Raw genomic sequence first — 12,716 nt, forward strand, 5'->3', positions numbered from 1 at the left:
AAGGGTCAATTGCAGTTTTGTCTTCTGACAGATGCATCATATTGTTTGACCATTTCCTTTTTGGCAAACATTGATTTGCTTCTGATTTTTTCACATTACCAGTGAAGCTGTGGCCAATGTTTTTTTTTTTTTTTTTTTTTTTTACCATCGATCACTGGGTGCCCTGTAGATATTTCTTTAAGGTGAAGTCCTAGAAGAGAAAATCCTATGTAGTGAGTCCCCTTTACTTTGAAATATTTATCCCCCAGCTAAGTTTGGCTCTGTGAGCTTTGTGGGAGAGTGACAGCCTAGATTTCCAAATAAGAGATAGTCTCTGCAAAGTTGTTTGATAGATCAAAATATTTAAAATTGGAATTTCTTTTATGGTGGAGGTTGAATACATTTCCATATGTCTCTCTGTGTGTATATTTTTTCTCTTGTGCTTTGTTTATTTGCCCACTTTTCTCTTGAGGATTAAGTCTTTGAAAGCGCTCTTCACAGCAGAAAGATATCAACTGTTCAACGACTCATCCCTCTTTGAACTGGGTTGAAAAAGGAGATATGGGGGGTTGGGGTTTGAACCAGGGCTTGAGTAGTTGTGAGCAGGATTTTGATAGTTGGATTCTAGGTCAGTCCAAAAGGCATCTTCTTAGGTGAGCCATGAACGAGAATACACTTAGGAAAACCACAGCCTTACTTTGTACATTTAAGAAAGGACGTCGAGTGAACAAGGGCAAATTATTTTTGGTCTTGGTGTCTGCCGAAACTAACATGCAAGGAACCATAAATATTTATTTATCTGTGAAAGGCGGCATGCTGACAGCATTCTTGGAGAGGTTCTTCATTAAATAAAACCAGACAACTTGGCATTACTTTGAATTTCTTTGCTGGTCAATTAGTTTGGTCTGGGATGCAGAGGGCTGGGGAAAAAAAATCATAAGGCTTGTGGGGATGTTTTAGCTTTTCACTGCATCATGTGCGTGTGTGTGTGTGTGTGTGTGTGTGTGTGTGTGTTTGCATTAACCAGTGGGATATTTTATGGAGTTGATGGCGGATCTGGTCTTCAGCACCCCCAGCACCCCATTCTCCACGGTGGCTGCCTTGTGTTTTTATGTTTTTAGCGTTTACACACACGTGGGATTAGGAAGCACTCCATTGGCTGCTTCTGAATTTGGATTGACTCTGATTGGCTCCGTGATAAGCTGTTACTGATCACTGCCATCATTTCAGAGGGTGTTGGCAAGGCGATAATGCAATTAACATCTCCCTGTTTGATAGAGAATGAGGTGAAGACAAGCTGACTTTTGGAACCTGATGATCACTGATAATTAGGGGAAACCCTTTAGGGGAAGCTATTGGGCTGTTCTAACAACTGCACCCGAACACATGTGCAACGAGCCCAACTCTGAAACCACTTGAGGGCAAATAAATGCCCACTGGTCCCATCCCTTTGGGGTTGGGCTGGGCACAGCCATTCTGCACTTTATTTTTAGCAAATGTGTATTGCTAATGTGGCCAGAACCACTGGTGATGTTTCAGGAAATTTATTTAAAATTCAATTTGTACATCGTGACTTTAAGCACTACTTTTGGGGAAGTGTGTTTTGCATTATGCCATATCAGTTCGGGATTATGGACTCTGAGGGAATATGTATAATTTTTATGCACTGTGTTTATTGGCACATTTGTGCTAATAGCCAATAAGATGATATTGCTGTGTTAATACCATGCGAGTCTCTGTGACTCTGTGGCTAATGCGTGGGGGCCTCTGAGTACCTGACTGAGGCGGGGAAGGGGGCAACGTGTGCTCCGGGATATGGGATACGATGCTGAGAATCCAAATATTGGCTTGGCAGATTGTACCCTTATAATATGGAATATGTAATGCAGAGAGGAAATCTGGGTCTAACCAGGGAACGGAACCACCAGGGAAACACTGACATTGCCTTTACAGCAAAGTGACCTTCCTTGGGAGACAAAAAACAATCCCAAAGATATTTAGTCCTCAATTAAATAAAGCCGTGTCCTCCTGATTGGCCTCCAGCGACCCTTCTGCTCCCAGGAACTGGAGATTTTGCTTTTTGCAGTGAATTTACGGCTACTTCTGGACAGATAACAAGATGTTGGACAGCTGACTCTCCAACTTGGTTCTAGCTTCTCTCTGTGAATTTCATGTGATAATTTTCCAAGGTGTACCTCTCATGTTGAATTATTCATGGAAATCACACCAAGAAAACAGTATGTGTGTGTGTATATATATATATATATATTCAGTGCAATTATCATATTAGTGCAAACCATGTTCATTGGAAAATTAAAACCAAAAAAGCCCCTTAAAATGAAATAAAAAAGTAAGGAATAGGGTATTTTTTGCTTCAAGGAATGCCTATTGGAGATTAGGTTTCTGTATATCCCAAGAGGCAGCCAGTAGAGATTTGGGGCTGAAGTCTGGCCTTAGAAGCCCTTACCTTTCTTTTATTTGAGGGGGATGGAGTCTCGCTCTGTTACCCAGGCTGGAGTGCAGTGGTATGATCTTGGCTCACTGCAACCTCTGCCTCCTGGGTTCAAGCGATTCTCCTGCCTCAGCCTCCCGAGTGGCTAGGATTATAGGCACCCACCACCATGCCCAGCTAATTTTTGTATTTTTAGTAGAGACGGGGTTTCACCATATTGGTCAGACTGCTATCAAACTTCTGATCTCAAGTGGACTGCCCCCCTCAACCTCCCAAAGTGCTGGGATTACAGGCATGAGCCACCACGCCCAGCTAATTTTTGTATTTTTAGTAGAGATGGGGTTTCGCCACGTTGGTCAGGCTGGTCTCAAACTCCTGATCTCAAGTGATCAGCCCACCTCAGCCTCCCAAAGCGCTGCGATTACAGGTGTGAGCCACCACACCCAGCCCCAGAAGCCATCACCTTTGTCAAATCCTAAGAGCTGAACCACAGCAGTAAAGCAGAAAACGGCTACTTTACCTGCATTCTTTAGGTTCTACTGACTCCCTTTTGTACCCAGCTAGGTGATCTGATGTTAAAATGTGAAGTAGTATCAACAGGCAACTTCCGTGAAGTCTCATGAAAGAGGGAATCTGGCTGGTGGAGGGATTTCAGAGTCCTTTGGATGCCACGGGACTCTCTCGGCTAGGACATGTTTGATTCCTAGACTAACTTGGTCAGAAGATTTTAAGTCTGGGCCTTCCCTTCACCCCTAGACACTGAACCTATTCATGTAGTCCATTGACTCATAATGATCTTTTTATCATCTACAACTCAGGGCACAGGACTGGGTTCCTTGTGGGGAGGGGGTGGCAGAGAAATCCCCCTCCTGCAACCCAGAAATCTTGGGAGCTGCCCTCCATCCTTGGGGTTCCAAGGATCATGTCTTCTCCCCAGCTCTCCTCCTCACTTCCAAACCAAGACGTCTTCTGCCAAGGCCTGTCGCTTATCCTGTGCACTGTAGGATTGGAAAGAAAGCCCATAAACCACCTCCGCAGGTGATTCCAACCTCCCAGGGAGAATTGGCATCTTAATAAAGGAGTCTTAACGACAAAGCTGTTCTTAGCCCAAGGGAGGGGCAGGTCATGGTGATGGTTTGGGCAGCAGGTGTGACTTTAGAATGACATTTTAGACACATGGACATAGAGTGTGGAATAGTAGTCATTGAAGACTCTTAAGGGTGAAAGAGGGGTGAAGGATGAGAAATTACTTAATGAGTATTATGTACACTCTTGGGGTGATGGCTACACTAAAAGGCCAGACTTCACCACTGTGAAATATATCCAAGGAGCAAAACTGCACTTGTACCCCTTTAAAAAAGAATTACACTTTTTTAAAGGATATTTTGTAAATCCACCCCATTCCAAGATTATAAAAATGTTCATCCAATATTCACCTGGGGTTTTATGGTTTTTGTTTTGCCGTATTTACATCTTCACACTACCTGGGATTTTCTTTCCTTCCTCTCTCCCTTCCTCCTCCTCCTCTTCTTCCTCTTCTTCTCTGTCTTCTCCTTCCTCTTCTCCTTCTTCTGCTTTTCTTCTTTGAGACAGGGTCTTGTTTTGTCACCCAGGCTGGACTGCAGTGGTGCGATCATAGCTCACTGCAGCCTTGACCTCCTGGGCTCAGACAATCCTCCTGCCTCAGCCTCCTGAATAGCTGGGACTAGAGGCATGAGCCACCATGCCTGGCTAACATTTTTGTATTTTTTGTAGAGTTGGGGGTCTCACTGTGTTGCCCAGGTTGGTCTCAAACTCCCAGGTTCAAGCGACCCTCTTGCCTCAGGGTCCCAAAGTGCTGGTATTAGTGACATGAGCCACTGCACCCAACCTCTTTTTGTATTTTGCCTCATTCAATGGAAAGACTGATGTTGTCTGTAGTGCTGGCATTGCCATCATCCTCGGTGTTATTACCTGTCCTGGTGATCTCATTGTCTCCTCCAAATTGGCTTGTCTTTCCCATGTGGAGGCCAACCACCCAGGGATCCAAGGAAGAAAATAAGTTGAGAGGTCACTCCTGTCCCTTCCTTCTTATCCCACTAAACTATTTCCAGCCAGTCACGCAGGCTGGCCTCAGCACCAGGCTCTCCATACCTCCTACCCTGCCCCTCCTCTCTGCAGCCTCGGGTCCAGATGTCTTCCATGCACGGGCTGGGCTCCGGCTGCCTCAGACAATCCCACCTGCCACCTGTACACGTCGTCTCTGTCCACCTGCTCATTTTATCAGAATGCCTTTGCTACTCATGTGTCTGTTAAACCCCAAGTCTCAAAGTGCTGCCTCCTCCAGGAAGCCTTCCTCACTTGCTCCTCTACTGCCACACACTTTGTTGTTCTATCTGCCATAGCTCTCCTCACTGCCTTCAGTGGCAGCAGGCAAGGTTCTTCCTGGTGGGGGGCACCCCTCACACCAGAGCTCAGTGCCGGAAATGGAGTATATTGGCTATAGTAGTACCACTAATGAGAACTACCATTCTGGGGGGCCGGAGGATGTAGCAGAGCCAAGATTCCAACCCCAGGGCTGGCTCCTTCAGAGCCTGGATATGGTAGAGTCGCTGGGTGTGGGCTGTCGGCTTGGTGGCCACAGTGTGGAAGACAAATTACCCGCCTCCTGGAAACTTACACTTGCCTCCCGAGGACGCCCTTTTGGTTAAGACCAGGGAACTAGGATGCTGGTCCCATTGCAAAGGGACTCCCAGAGATCTGGGCCTTACCTCTCTGAAAATTCTACTCTGCCAGGAGGCAGAGTTTTACTGGCTTTGAGGTGACCTGGTGAGGCTCAGGAGAGCATCATTGGAATGTCCCATTTTAAGGGACTACAATAGCGTACATACCCATCTAATGTTTTTTTTTTTTTACTATTTCCTCTTATTAACGTTATATGGAATAGAAATCAGTGGCCCTCAGAACAGTGCATTTGAATGCCCCTTAGAACCTTCCATTTACTGCTAGGCATGTGACATGAGCTGGTCATTTTTTTTTTTTTTCCCAGACAGGGTCTCACTCTGTCACCTAGGCTCGAGGGCAATGGCACAATCATAGTTCACTGCAGCTTCACCCTCCTGGGCTCAAGGGATCCCAGGTAGTTCTCATCCTCCTGAGTAGCCAGAACTACAGGCTGCATCACCCAATACCTGGCTAATTTTAAACATTTTTTGAAGAGTTATGGTCTTGCCCTGTCGCACAGGCTGCTGTGCAGTGTCTGTCATGCAGGCTGGAGTGCAGTGTCTGTCACACAGGCTCAAGTGCAGGGGCACTGTCACAGTTCACTGCATCCTCAAACTCTTGGGCTCAAGGGATCCTCCTGCCTCAGCCTCCTGAGTAGCTGGGACTACAGGCATGCACCACCACACCTGACTTATTTTTAAATTTTTTGGAGAGACAGGGTCTCACTATGTTGCCCAGGCTGGTCTCAAACTGCTGGACTCAAGTGATCCTCCTGCCTCAGCCTCCTGTGTAGCTGGGACTACAGGCATGAGCCACCACCACATGTGGCTATTTTTTTTTTTTGTAAAGACAATGTTGCTGCGTTGCCCAGGCTGGTTTTGAACTCCTGGCCTCAAGGGATCTTCCCACCTTGGTCTCCCAAAGTGCTGGGATTACAGATGTGAGCCACAGCACCTTGTCCCAAATGGCCATTTTTGTCCCCATTATATAGGTGGGACATACATTCCAGGGTACAGGGAGTAGATGAGGAAGTACAGGGGCCTGTGAAGGGTAGGAATGGAATAGCCAGAGTCTAGATGGCAGCAGTGACTGTTATCCCTCCCTGCAAATCTTCCGTTTCACAGAGTGACTGGGCACGAATACCTTCAAGTCTTCCACTTCCCTCTCCCAGGTCCTCCCCAGCCCTGCCCCGCAGTGACTGCTGGTGCTGAGGGTCTGGAACTCCTGTGGCCAGAAGGAGAGGTGGAAGGTGAGCCGTGGCCACCCCCTCCCTCCCCTTACTTTTGTAGACACACCACATTTCCCCCTTTGAAAAAATTTCCCCTTTAATAACTGTCCTTAGGTGTTTTTTTAGACCCCACAGTGTTTGCAACAACTGTTATGGCTCTATTATGATAATACAAGAAAGTTACATTATGAAATAAATGCATTTTAAGGTTTTTCCCTGGCAACATAATGTAAGGATCATTCTGCATGTTGGTACTAAAGAATCAAAAACAGTTTAGTGAGTGGATGTGAACACTGTTTCTTGTCATCCAGTTAATGGATCTACTGTAGTATTTGTGTTCCTTCCAGCCTGGCTGCCGTACATCAATGAAAAATTATGTTTTTTTCCTCGGTGCTACAACACCCGTCATCTTTATAGTCAACGCATTCGCCTTCAAGTCGTGTGGTGTAAAATGCCTACCATTTCTCGGCCCCTTTCCCTCCCCGTCATTTACCTGGTTCTCAGCAATCGAGGGTCAGTGCTTCCTCTTATTAATGTTCTGTATAATAGAAATCAGTGCGCCCGTGTTACTCATGTGGAAGCCCGAGCAAACAGCAGCTGTTAGTGTGCAAAGGGCAGACAGGAAGCCTAGCTTTATTTTTTTAACCCTCTTTGTTTACTGGATCTCTGCAGTCAATCACGGCCCCTCTTTGCATTTAAAGCAAGCCTGCCTGACTCCTGGAAACAGGCACCGGCTGTGGACACTTGCAGTAAAATCCAGAATAGCCAGGATGCTGGCCCCATTGCCAAGGGACTCCCAGAGACCTGGCCTTGCATCTCTGAAAATTCTGCTCTCCCAGTCAGCAAAGTTTTCCTGGCTTCCAGGTGACCTGGTAATGTGCAGGAGAGCATCCTTCACAAGGGAATAAGCTCTCCAACTCACATAATTTTAGGGTCACCAGCAAACATGGCTTACCATGGCCAACTATTACCCCACTGGCCTTTTGGAAACTTCCACATCATGTCTCAATCTGCAGTCATGCTTCTCCCCAGAGTTGCAAACCAGACACCTGTAGGGGCCAGGCCGGTAGTGCCATCAGTGGCGTGGGCTAGAGAGGGCCACTTACTGCTGCCCTGCCCCAGCTGACCTAGCCAGGTAGGAATGCAACCCAGAATTGCCTAGTCCTCCATTATTTATGTAGAAGTGGTAGTACAGACTAAAAAGCAAAACTTTCTGATTTTTAAATGGTGGATAATTAAAGTAAAAAATAATTCGTGCATGTCAAACCAAGCCAGGCCACAGAGAGACAGTGACTTTCCAGTGGCTAACCTCTTCCACATCCTGGCGTTGCTGTGTGACCTCAGTCATGGCTTCAGAGGAGGGAATGTGAAGGTGGAAATTGCTTGAGTGCTGTGTTAGTCCATTTTGTGTTGCTATACAGCAATAGCTCAGACAGGGTAATTTATAAAGAAAAGAGGTTTATTTGACTCACAGTTCTGCAGGCTATACAAGCATGGCAGCCACATCGGCTTGGCTTCTGGTGAGGTCTCAGGAAACTTCCAATCATGGGGGAAAGCGGACAGGGAGCAGGGTTGTTACATGGCGAAAGAGGTACCAAGAAAGAGAGAAGAAGAGGTGCCAAGTTCCTTTTAATAACTATCTCTTGCATGAGCTAACTTAGTGAGAACACACTTATTACCATGGGGAGGGCACCAAGGATTCATGAAGAATACATTCCCATGACTGAAACACCTCCCACCATGCCCCACCTCCAACACTGGGGATCACCTTTCAATATGAGATTTGGAGGGGACAAATATCCAAACCATATCAGGTGCCCCCTCATCCAGCCTTCATTGAATGGGTCCTTATGGGTGCTGGAGCATTCAGGGCTGAGCAGCATGAAACATCCTAATTGCCAGGAAGTGGCCCCCATTCCCGTGACAGCAGTGCCGCCTGGGAGGATGAGCAAGTCCTACCTAAACGTTCTTTCCTGTGCCTCCCTCTACAGAGCACAGCTCCCTGCAAACCTTCCACCCATGGTGGTGTTCCAGATCCAGGCTTTGCTGGGGTCTTCAGGGGATGTCAGAGCCTGGGTGAGCGCTGAGCAAGAGACATTTGGAAGCTCAGAATGGAGTCATTTGGGGAGGGATCTCGCTCGACATTCCCAAAGAGATGCTGCCAGGTTTGGGGCTGTCGTTTGGTTTTTTGTCCTTGCTCGACTCTGTGATCTTATGGGTTTCTTTCCCACCATGTTCTGAGATCTTGCTCAGCGTCATGTCCTAGGCTCTGCACCTGCAGATATTTGATTGAAATGGCTACTTTCCTAGGGAGGGGTTCACTGATGAGTTGCTAGCATTAGACAGAGAGAGAGAGAGAGAGAGAGAAAGAAGAGATCAGCCCAAGCAAGCCTGCAGAGCAAGCTGACAGCTTATTTCCAAGGTGAAGATGTTATATGATCATGGAAAGGAAGGCAGGATGGAGACCTTGGCATTCAGGGTCCTGAGAAGAACCCATCAAGCCACCATCCCATTTGATTCAAGGAGATGCAGGCAGCACACATGACCTATTTCTAAAGTGGTATCTTCCTACAGAGAGGCAGCTGCAGTGTGCTGGTGCAATGGCTCCCGGGCTCACTGGAGCCATCTGGGAGGCACCTGGTGTCACCGCTCCAGGGCCACGAAGGTGGATTTTGCTGCTCTGTCAGCTTTCTTGGAGTTGGCCTAGATGAGCGGGCCTGTGGGCACTGGGATGGAGGCTGAGAGTGTCAGGGTGTCAGGCCTCTGTGGGACTGGCTGTGTGCCCAGAGGTGTGTGTGGACGCAGGGTGGGGCATGTGTGGGCAGTGGCAGTCACCTGGTGAATGTGTGAACCTTAGTGCTGAGCTCAGTGTGCTCTGTCCTGAGCTGCTCATGTCCCAGAGCATGGCAGGGCCTCTGCCTCCAAAGGTGACATAAGTGACTGCGTGGCCAGGCTGTGCCCATTGGCTCTCCGGGTTCTACGTGGGTGTCAACCCTCAGTGGCTGATGACAGCATGGGGACCTGGCCTAATGGCTTTCTCTGGAGCACTGAGCAGCATTGCTGTGGGTTGAACTTCCCATTATCAGCTCCCAGTGCAATCAGGAGTGGATGCGCAGAGTGGGTTTTCACATCCGGAGCCCTGGTGCTTCCGGCACTAACCGGGACAGCAGATGACATTGCTGAGTGGCCTGGGACTCACGCCAGAGGCTCTTCCATTTCTGCATTCTTGAATTTGGTAGGATTCCTTGGATAAGGCCCTGTGAGGCCCTCTCCCGGCCTTCTGGAACCCCTGCTCTCCGGCACATTCTTGGGGTTTCGGGGATTTTGCTATAATGGGACAGGAGTCAGTGAAAAAGGACCCACCCTTCATTCCTACCTCCGTGAGTCCCAGCAGTCCCGGCCTGCTCAGGAATGCTGAACAGGTTGAACATACCTAATCCAAAAATTCGAAATCTGAAATACTCTGAAATCCAAAACTTTCTGTGCCCCGATATGATGCCACAAGAGGAAAATTCCACACCTGACCTCATCTGACAGATCACAGTCAAAACTTTATTTCATAGCTGGGTACGGTCGCTCACGCCTGTAATCCCAGCACTTTGGGAGGCCGAGGCGAGCAGATCACCTGAGGTCAGGAGTTTGAGACCAGCTTGACCAATATAGTGAAACCCATTCTCTTCTAAAAACAGAAAAATTAGCCTGGTGTTGTGGTGCATGCCTGTAATCCCAGCTACTCGTGAGGCTGAGGCAGGAGAATCACTTGAACCTGGGAGGCGGAGGTTGTGGCAAGCCAAGATCGTGCCTCTGCACTCCAACCTGGGTGACAGAGCGAGACTCTGTCTCAAAAAAAGAAACAAAACACAAACCAAAAGAAAACTTTGTTTTATGCACAAAATTGTTAAAAATGTTGTAGGCTGGGTGCAGTGGCTCACACCAGTAACCCTAGCACTTTGGGCGGCTAGGGCGGAAAGATAACTCGAGGCCAAAAGTTTGAGACCACCCTGGGTGACAGAGCTAGACCTTGCTCTAAAAACAAAACAACAACAAAAATGTATAAAATTACCTTCATGTGTATATGAAATGCAAATTAATTCTGTGTTTAGGCTTGGGTTTTATCCCCAAGGTGTTTCATTCTATATTTGCAAATATCCTCAAATCTGAAAAAATCCCAAATCCAAAATGCTTCTGGTCCCAAGCATTTTGAATAAGGGATACTCAACCTGTACTTCTACCTGAATGGTGGCAGAAGAGCAGATGAGGACTGACCTGCTTTGGAAGACAGGACTTTGCTGAGGTCAGCTGGACTGGGGGTGGGTACCACCTTTGATCGTTGTGGCATTTGCCTGCAGGAACTCAAGAGGACACAGTTCTATCCCCAAATCCTGGCCCACCCACTGGTGAGCCCTGGACAAGAGATATTTGGAAGCTTAGAAAGGAGGGATTTGGGGAATCCCTCCCAACATTCTGAACATCCCCAGAATTCCTGAAGAAGAGGCATTCCTAAGCGTGGGAATGTGTGACCTTTTTTTCTTTCTTTCTTTTTTTTTTTTTTGAGACAGGGTCTTGCTCTGTCATCTCAGTTGTAGTTCAGTGGTGTGATCATAGCTCACTGTGGCCTCGCTCTCCTAGGCTCAAGTGATCTTCCCACCTCTGCCTCCCGAGTAGCTGGGGGTACAGACATGTGCCACTATGCCTGGCTATTTTTTTAAAAATTCTTTTTGTACAGATGGAGTCTATGTTGCCTAGGCTGGTTGCAAACTCCTGAGCTCAAGCAGTCCTCCTGCCTCAGCCTCCTAAAGTGCTGGGATTATAGGTGTGAGCCACATGCCCAGCGAGTGTCCTGTTTTTAAATGCTATTTTCTTCTCTTTCTCCTTTCTGCTCATTCCTGGTCTTGCCTCTAATAATGAGATAATAGCCTTTGTTCTCCTTTCTGCCAGGCACTGCTTGCGTGATGATTCCCTTATTTAATTTTGTGTTTGTTTGGAAGTTCCGGAGACTACATCTTAAAACGATTCAAGCCACTGTGGAATTCTCCCCTCCTGGAGATTACTTCAAGGCTGCAGTTAATTTGCAACCCAGTTCTACCTGAGATGGTGCCAGTCCATTCACCAGATGGGGCAACAGCTCAAGACAGTCATCAAAACAAGTCACATAGACTAACATCCCCAGTCACTCCTGTGTGCCCTACATACCAAAATCCCCTTTTAAAGTTCTTACCCTTTACCCAAAAAGCTGAAGCATTTTCTTTAGGCATGCACCTGGCTGCTTCCCCACTGCTAGCTTTGGAAGTAAAGTCACTTTCCTTCCACCACACCTCGTCCTTATTATTTGACTTTGCCAGTGGTGAGTGGGTGAGTGACTGAACCTGCATTTGGTTACAGGACCTTTGGTTTGGTTTCTTGTCCTTGCTTGAGACTGTGATCTAATGGTTCTCCTTCTCTACTGTATTCTGAGATCCTTAAGGGCAGGAACCAAGGCTTTAGCTTTATTCGTTTCCCTGTCACTCTCTGACTGTCTCCTCCTTCCTTTCTCTTCCCCGCCCACCGGCCTACCCACCCTCCTCATCCACACTTGTCATCTTTACTTGGAAACAGAAGCCGCTGCTGCTTCTCCTGTCCTGGCAATGCAGACGTGTGATGTGGCCCATGGGGAGGACCCAGTGTCCAGATGATACTGTAGGGAGACTCTGGGTGGGAGCAAGGGGGAATGAGCCCCACACCTGGGCCCTGCATGAGTGGAGATTTGCCATCTGTCCTCAGAGAATTGCATACCACATGCCTGGCTAGCCCAGCCTGGTCCTTTGGTCTGTGCCTTTCCAGAATCTAAGTGTCTCTTGGCCCCCTCGAGGCCCCACTTAGCTGAGTGAGACTTCGGTGAGTGCCACTCTGTCTCTGCTACATCTCCTGAAGGTGGGGTGAATGGCTGCTCTTGAAAACTTGAGCTGAGTGGAAAGCTTTCCACTCTTGGAAATTGCCAAAGCTTCACTCTTGGCAATTTTTCTGCTGAGGCTTCCTCCAAGCCAAGGAGGGTTCTCCAAAGAAGAAAGGCCTCACTGTCTCAGTACGGGTGACATGCAGGACCCTCTGAACCCCCAACAGGGACAACCAAGGCATCCCTCCAAGGCATGCTTCCAAAGAGAACAGGACTTCAGGTCTCTCAGGTGTGGTGTGAGCTCAGCTGCACTCACTGACTTAGCAGGTCTATGGTGGTGGTTTCGTTCTGCCGTGGCCTTAAAAATTCCTGGAAATGGGGTTCAGATATTTGTCCTGAAGGGGTGATGGGGTGGGGTTCTTGATTATATCAGACAGCGAGTAAGTTTCTTTACTTTCAGGATGTCTGTGGTTGAGGCTGGC

Source organism: Nomascus leucogenys, chromosome 10 (assembly GCF_006542625.1).
Source record: "Nomascus leucogenys isolate Asia chromosome 10, Asia_NLE_v1, whole genome shotgun sequence".
Lineage (NCBI taxonomy): Eukaryota > Metazoa > Chordata > Mammalia > Primates > Hylobatidae > Nomascus > Nomascus leucogenys.